This window comes from Zea mays, chromosome 1 (genome assembly GCF_902167145.1).
Source record: "Zea mays cultivar B73 chromosome 1, Zm-B73-REFERENCE-NAM-5.0, whole genome shotgun sequence".
In the NCBI taxonomy this organism is placed as follows: domain Eukaryota; kingdom Viridiplantae; phylum Streptophyta; class Magnoliopsida; order Poales; family Poaceae; genus Zea; species Zea mays.
The window spans coordinates 161,525,305-161,532,218 of record NC_050096.1 but is presented as its reverse complement, the minus strand read 5'-3'; the positions used below and the strand labels follow the sequence as shown (position 1 = coordinate 161,532,218).

Genomic DNA, 6,914 nt, shown 5'->3' with positions numbered 1-6,914 from the left:
GTGCACACCGGACTGTCCGGTGTGATAGCGGAGCAACGGCTACTTCGCGCATAATGGTCGACTGCAACGCATTTAATGCGCGCCTGCGCGCGCAGAGGAGCAGAGCACGCGCGGGTGGCACACCGGACAGTCTACAGGACTTGTCTGGTGCGCCACCGGACAGCCAGGCGGGCCCACAAGACAGAGCTCCAATGGTCGAACCCAACGGTCTGCTGACGTGGCTGGCGCACCGGACAGTGTCCGGTGGCGCACCGGACTGTCCGGTGCGCCATACGACAGCCCACTTCCAACGGCCACTTTGTGGTGGTTGGGGCTATAAATACCCCAACCACCCACATTCATTGGCATCCAAGTTTTTCCACCTTCCAACTACTTACAAGGGCTCTAGCATTCAATTCTAGACACACCCAAGTGATCAAATCCTCTTCCAATTCCACTCAAAGCATTAGTGATTAGTGAGAGAGATTTGTTGTGTTCTTTTGAGCTCTTGCGCTTGGATTGCTTCTTTCTTTCATTCTTTCTTGCGAACAACTCAATTGTAACTGAGGCAAGAGACACCAATTGTGTGGTGGTCCTTGCGGGGAAGTTTGTTCCCGTTTGATTGAGAAGAAGAAGCTCACTCGGTCCGAGGGACCGTTTGAGAGAGGGAAAGGGTTGAAAGAGACCCGGTCTTTGTGACCACCTCAACGGGGAGTAGGTTTGCGAGAACCGAACCTCGGTAAAACAAATCCGCGTGTCACACTCTTTATTCGCTTGCGATTTGTTTTGCACCCTCTCTCTCGGACTCGATTATATTTCTTACGCTAACCCGGCTTGTAGTTGTGATTAAGTTTGTAAATTTCAGATTCGCCCTATTCACCCCCCCTCTAGGCGACTTTCACACCCTAACCAATACCATTCAATATGATTGTGTGTCATCACAACGTACAGACATCTTACTAGTTATGGGTAAAGAGTGAGCAATTATGCAATCTATTTTTCCTTTCTCTTAGACCTCTATTTTTTCCTTCTGGTCAAAAGGTATGCAATAAATAAACTACTAGTAACGTGCTCGTGCATTGCGACATCACACAAGAACAAATATTACAATTTATCTTAGCCAAAAGGCATAGAAAGGTATGAGGTAAAAAGGAGATCGACCCCCTTTTATAGCTCGTCCTCGTTTAACTAGCGAGGTGGTAATGGGAGTTGCGCTGTGTGCGACTACCTTTAGTGTTGGGCATGGATGGTTTCTCACGACCCATTTGTGGGGGTAACGACCCACTAATTAATGCTAGATATCGAGCCAGCTCAGCTTGGCTTATTTGTAAGCTCGAGCTGGCTTGTTTAGCTCGCGAGCTACAACAAAAACAATATACATATTGTCGTGGTTTCGGAAATCAGGGGGCAATAGTATTTGTGTTCAAGAGGGGATGCTATCGTGGATTCACTCTGAATGGTGAACCACAAATGATTCGAATAGAGCGTTTGAGACAGAGAGTCATACTGGTTCAAGCTTTCGTCCTAACTAAGTGTAGCGCTGGTCATAGTATTGCTTGAGGATTGTGTTACATCCGGTGCATGTGTGCGAAAAAGGAGGATGGTATGCCCGTTTATAGCTCAAGGGTAGGACCTTACAGAGAAGACTTGTTTCCTACTTGGTAAGGGTGTGATATGTTGCCTCTAGTTGGCGTAGTCCCTCTAACATCGTCCATAGGGTCGTGCGTGGCCGTACTCCTGGCATGGTGCGATGCTTTGTCTGTCCGGTATATGGGTCCCTATAGCGAGTCCGATGTTGATGTCCTCATAGTGGCGCTTCGTGGCTCCTAAGGGGTAGACTCGTGGTATGATGCACGGCGTAGTCTCGACTTTCGTCATAAACCCTGTGTCACCCTCCATCGTGCGTAGCCATACACCCGGTATGGTGTATACTCTTGTCCTTCTCGGTATACTGGTTACTGTAGAGACTCTGGTACTTAGGTCCCCCATGATAGGGGTTGACTGGCCCCACAAGGCAGACAGGATACGCTACAGATCATACGTGGTGGCGTACCATCATGTTGATAGGGACCTCTCAGTGCCCCTTTGGTATGCCGCACCCGTGGTCCAGACGTATCTTGGTGACGACACGTGCTGACATGGGTCAGTAGTACTGTCGTGGTTTTGGAAATTGGGGACAATAAGAGTTATGTTCGGTGGGGGATGCAAGCTATTGGGCACCTAGGAACGGGGTGCCCAAACAAAGCCTAAGAAGTCCCTGCCGAGCAACCTTACGAGGCTGAGCGGGCGACCAAGTCCCTACCGAGCAACCTTGTGAGGCGGAGTGGGCGACCAAGTCCATGCCGAGCAACCTTGCGAGATCGAGCAGGCGACCAGGTCCCTACCGAGCAACCTCATCAGAGACTGGCGTAAGAAAAGGCTGATCCAATGATACGAGCCCACGTCAGTCGGACAAGACGGGTCATCACCAACTATGTCCGGGCCTCGGGTGCGGCGTCAAAAGGTCTTTGGCGGACGTCAAAAGACACATCGCCACATACTATTTCAGGCAAACCACCACTGACAAATAGGACCGGTAAATCCTAGTTGAAGGGATCTTAGCATCGTAATATCTACAGTGACCAAGATACTTGAAAAGTTGCAAAAGATACACCATATCGGGTGTATGCCTACGCACGGCAACAAGTGACGCAGACCTATGACGATAGGCGAAGCTACGCTGCGTGCTACCGTGTCGTAGGGTCGACCCGCGGGACCCACCTCGCACCACTACGAAGATATCAGCAACGAAGTTGCTATAGGGGCCCATATGATGAATGAGCAAGACGGTGTGCCATACCTGGGGCACGGGTACACATGGCCCTATGAACAGCGTGACACCAGGCGCACGACGACAAGACGGGAGGAGCGGACCAACCTCATACCAAGAAGAGAGCAAGTCACCCTGTAAGGTCCTACCCTTGAATTATAAAAGGGTGGGCCTCCTTTATTATAGACACACACAAGCACACTTGTTGTAACACTCTCAAAGCAATACTACGATCAGCGCTACACTGGAGTAGGGTGTGAACCCAAACCAGTATAAACCTCCGTGTTCCGAGTTCTTCATTCGAGTAACGATTCACCATTTAGAGTGAGTCCACGCTAGCACCCCTGCTGAACACAAATCTTACTGCACCCTAGTTTCCGAAACCACGACACAAGCGCGGACTCACTCTAAATGGTGAATCACTAGGACTAAAAGAGAAATCTGAGACACGGGCTTATACTAGTTTAGGATGGGGCCCTAGTACAGTGTAGTGTTGATCATCGAATTGCAGTAGATTGTGTTATAGCATGTGTGCTTGTGTGGGAAGAAGGAGGGGGCCTGCCTTTTTTATATCTCAAGGACAGGACCTTATAGAGAAGATATGTTTTCTACTAGAGAGAGATTGGCTCCCCCGAGTTGTCATGGTGGGTCCTCCGTAGGGTTGTGTGTAGCCGTACTCTCGGTATGGCATCGTCCATTACTCTGGCTCCTGTAGCGTGTCCATCACTAAAGTCTTTGTAGTGGTGCGCGGCGGGTCCCACGGACAAGTCTCATGGTGTGGTCGTATGTGGCGTGGATTCTCCTGTCGTCATGAGCCCTTCGTCACCTGTCAGCATGTGTAGGCTTACACTCAGTATGGCACACTGTCCCGTCCTTTCGATGTACGGGTCACTGTAGATACCCTAGTGCCCATTCGATGTGTTGTGCATATGTCCGGACATGGCTTGATGGTGACACGTCCTGTCGTAGCTAACGTGGATCTGTAGCGTTGGACTCAGATTTTTGCCTCGTCAGGTTGCTCGTCGGTGAGTTGGTCGGCCAGAGCTGATTAGCGGAGAGTTGGTCATCAGAGAGTTAGTCAGCCAGTCCGCCTCGCAGAGTTGGTCATCCAGAGAGTTGGTCAACCGGTTCGCCTCGCAGAGTTGGTCGACAGAGTTGGTCATCAGAGAGTTGGTTAGCCAGTCCGCCTCATAGAGTTGGTCGGCGAAGACTTGGTTGACAAGTGGGTCGTTTTTGAAGGGCCTGTTTCTGGCACCCGGTTCCCGAGTACTCGACAAGTACTCTATCGGGGCCTCTGCCTCGCTAAGTTGCTTGATGAGGACATGGTTGGTCGCTCCACCTCGATGAGTTGGTCGGTCGCTTCGCCTTGGTGAGTTGGTCGACAGAGATTTGGTCGGCTGCTCCGCCTTGGTGAGTTAGTTGACAGAGAGTTGGTCGGTCGCTCTGCCTCGTGAGTTTGTCGACCGCTCCACCTCGCAGGGTTGCTCGACAGGGACTTAGTCGGCAGCTTTGCCTCGGTGAGTTGCTCAGCAGAGAGTTGGTCGACCGTTCCACCTCGTAGGGTTGCTCGATAGAGAATTGGTTGGCCGCTCCGCCTCATTGAGATGCTGGACGGAGACTTGGTTGGCTGCTCCGTCTCACATGGTTGCTCGACAGAGACTTGGTCACCCGCTCCGCCTCGGTGAGTTGTTGGGCAGAGAGTTGGTCATCCGCTCCGCCTCGCAGGGTTGCTCGACAGAGACTTGGTCGGCCGCTCCACGTCGGTGAGTTGGTGGGTAGAGAGTTGGTCGGCCGCTCCACCTCGGTGAGTTGTTCGGGCGTTTCACCTCACATGGTTGCTCGACAGAGACTTGGTCGGCCACTCTACCTTGATGGGTTGGTCGACAGAGAGTTGGTCGGCTGCTCCTCCTCGCAGGGTTGCTCAGTAGAGACTTGGTCGGCCACTCCGCCTCGGTGAGTTGGTCGGCCGTTCCGCCTTGCATGGTTGCTCGGCAGAGACTTGGTTGGCTTATCTGCCTCGGTGAGTTGTTCGGGCGTTTCGTCTCACATGGTTGCTCGACAGAGACTTGGTCGGCCACTCCGCCTCGATGGGTTGATCGGCAGAGAGTTGGTCGGCTGCTCCTCCTTGCAGGGTTGCTCGGTAAAGGCTTGGTTGGCCACTCCGCATCGGTGAGTTGGTCAGCCATTCTGCCTCGCATGGTTGCTCGACAGAGACTTGGTCGGTCGATCTGCCTCGGTGAGTTGTTCGGGCGTTTCGTCTCACATGATTGCTCGGCAGAGACTTGGTCGGCCACTCCGCCTCGATGGTTTGGTCGGCAGAGAGTTGGTCGGCTCCTCCTCCTCGTAGGGTTGTTTGGCAAAGACTTGGTCGGCCACTCCGCCTCGGTGAGTTGGTCGGCCGTTTCGCCTCGCATGGTTGCTCGGCAGAGACTTGGTTGGCCTATCTGCCTCGGTGAGTTGTTCGGGCGTTTCGTCTCACATGGTTGCTCGACAGAGACTTGGTCGGCCACTCCGCCTCGATGGGTTGGTCGATAGAGAGTTGGTCGGTTGGTCCTCCTCGCAAGGTTGCTCGGTAAAGACTTGGTCGTCCACTCCGCCTCAGCGAGTTGGTCGGCCGTTCCGCCTCGCATGGTTGCTCGACAGAACTTGGTCGGCCGATCTGCCTCGGTGAGTTGTTCGGGCGTTTCGTCACATGGTTGATCGATAGAGAGTTGGTCAGCCACTCCTCCTCGCAGGGTTGCTCGATAGAGACTTGGTCGGCCGCTCTGCCTCGATGAGTTGGTGGGCAGAGAGTTGGTTGTCCGCTCCGCCTCGTAGGGTTGCTTGGTAGAGACTTAGTCGGCAAGTGGGTCATCAATTGTCTTGGGCCTACTTTGGGCACACGGTTTCTGGATACCCGACACACACACACATAAAACAATATAATCAATTACTAGATAATTCTAGACCAGTTTAACACTAGAAAAGAGTAATAACACTCGTGATCTCAACAAAGTTCATCGCTTATTCGTTCATCCAACTCAGGCGCGAGTTTTGTTTCTCCAACAAATGGTCGCTTGTTCGAGCTAACGAGCTTGGCTCGCTAACAAATCGAGTCGACATGCTAGCTCGGCCTCGTGACAAAATCGAAACGAGCCGAGTCGAGAGGAGACAAGCTGACCACGAGCCGAGCAAGCTCACGAGCCATGAGTTTTTAGGTCCGGCCCTATCACTAATAGGGGCTTCGATGGTTTTTACGGTCGGTTTACTGATATACGTAGGGATAGGAATAGACCTAGATGCTTCACTCGTGATGGAGTATGATCGTTAAAGTTAGTTTATAGTAGTAGTAGAGTCTGTACGTAGGGGTGGAAATTTGGCTCGGGCTCGGTGGGGCTCGAGCCGGCTCGCGAGCCAAAACGTGCCCGAGCCGAGCCTGGTTTTGTAGCTCGCCAGAACTGCGAGCCGGCTTGCGAGCCGAGCTAACAACGTCAAATATACTATTATACCATATTATTATTATGTTTTGAACTATTTTATTGAATTTCTTAAATTTGATACGTGATACACTTATATTATAGTCTAAAAATATATTATATATAATTTTTATATCTTATATATAATAAAAAATATATAATTTATACTTTAAACGTGATTTAGTGTGAGGCTTGCGAGCCGTTATCGAGCTGAGTCGAGTCTCTTGATTAGGCTCGCAACATGACTGAGTCGAGTCTGGCTCGGCTCGTAGTTGTACCGAACCACGGCGAGCCGGCTCGTTTCCAGCCCTATCTATACGGATAGAGCAGAGAAAGGGCGTTGCTCTGTTTACGTTGTTGTTCGGTCCCTTTGGCCCGGCGCCAAATAATATACGCACACGTATTCCTCGAAACTACACAGATTAATCCGCAGTGACCGAGGCAAGATTCTGCTGGAGGTGCATGCCGGCCGGGCAACGCACGCTCCCGTCCAGACTCCGGAGCAAGAAAGACTATCATGGCTAGTGACAAAAGGTTGTTGAATCCGATAGGCGGGTAGGGGCGCCGAGCAGCAGGGGAAGAAAAAAATATATATGCTGGGCTACCTTGTCTATGCTGTGGTGCGCATGATGTCGCTCCGCGTCCCAGGTCGAGCTACTCCCAGGCTAGGC

General features: G+C 51.8%; 1 pseudogene; it reads right to left on the bottom strand.

Annotated features, from left to right (window-relative positions):
- Window positions 1–943: 943 nt before the first annotated feature.
- LOC111590520 (uncharacterized) lies at window positions 944–1,120 on the bottom strand (annotated as a pseudogene).
- Between the last annotated feature and the right edge of the window lie 5,794 nt (window positions 1,121–6,914).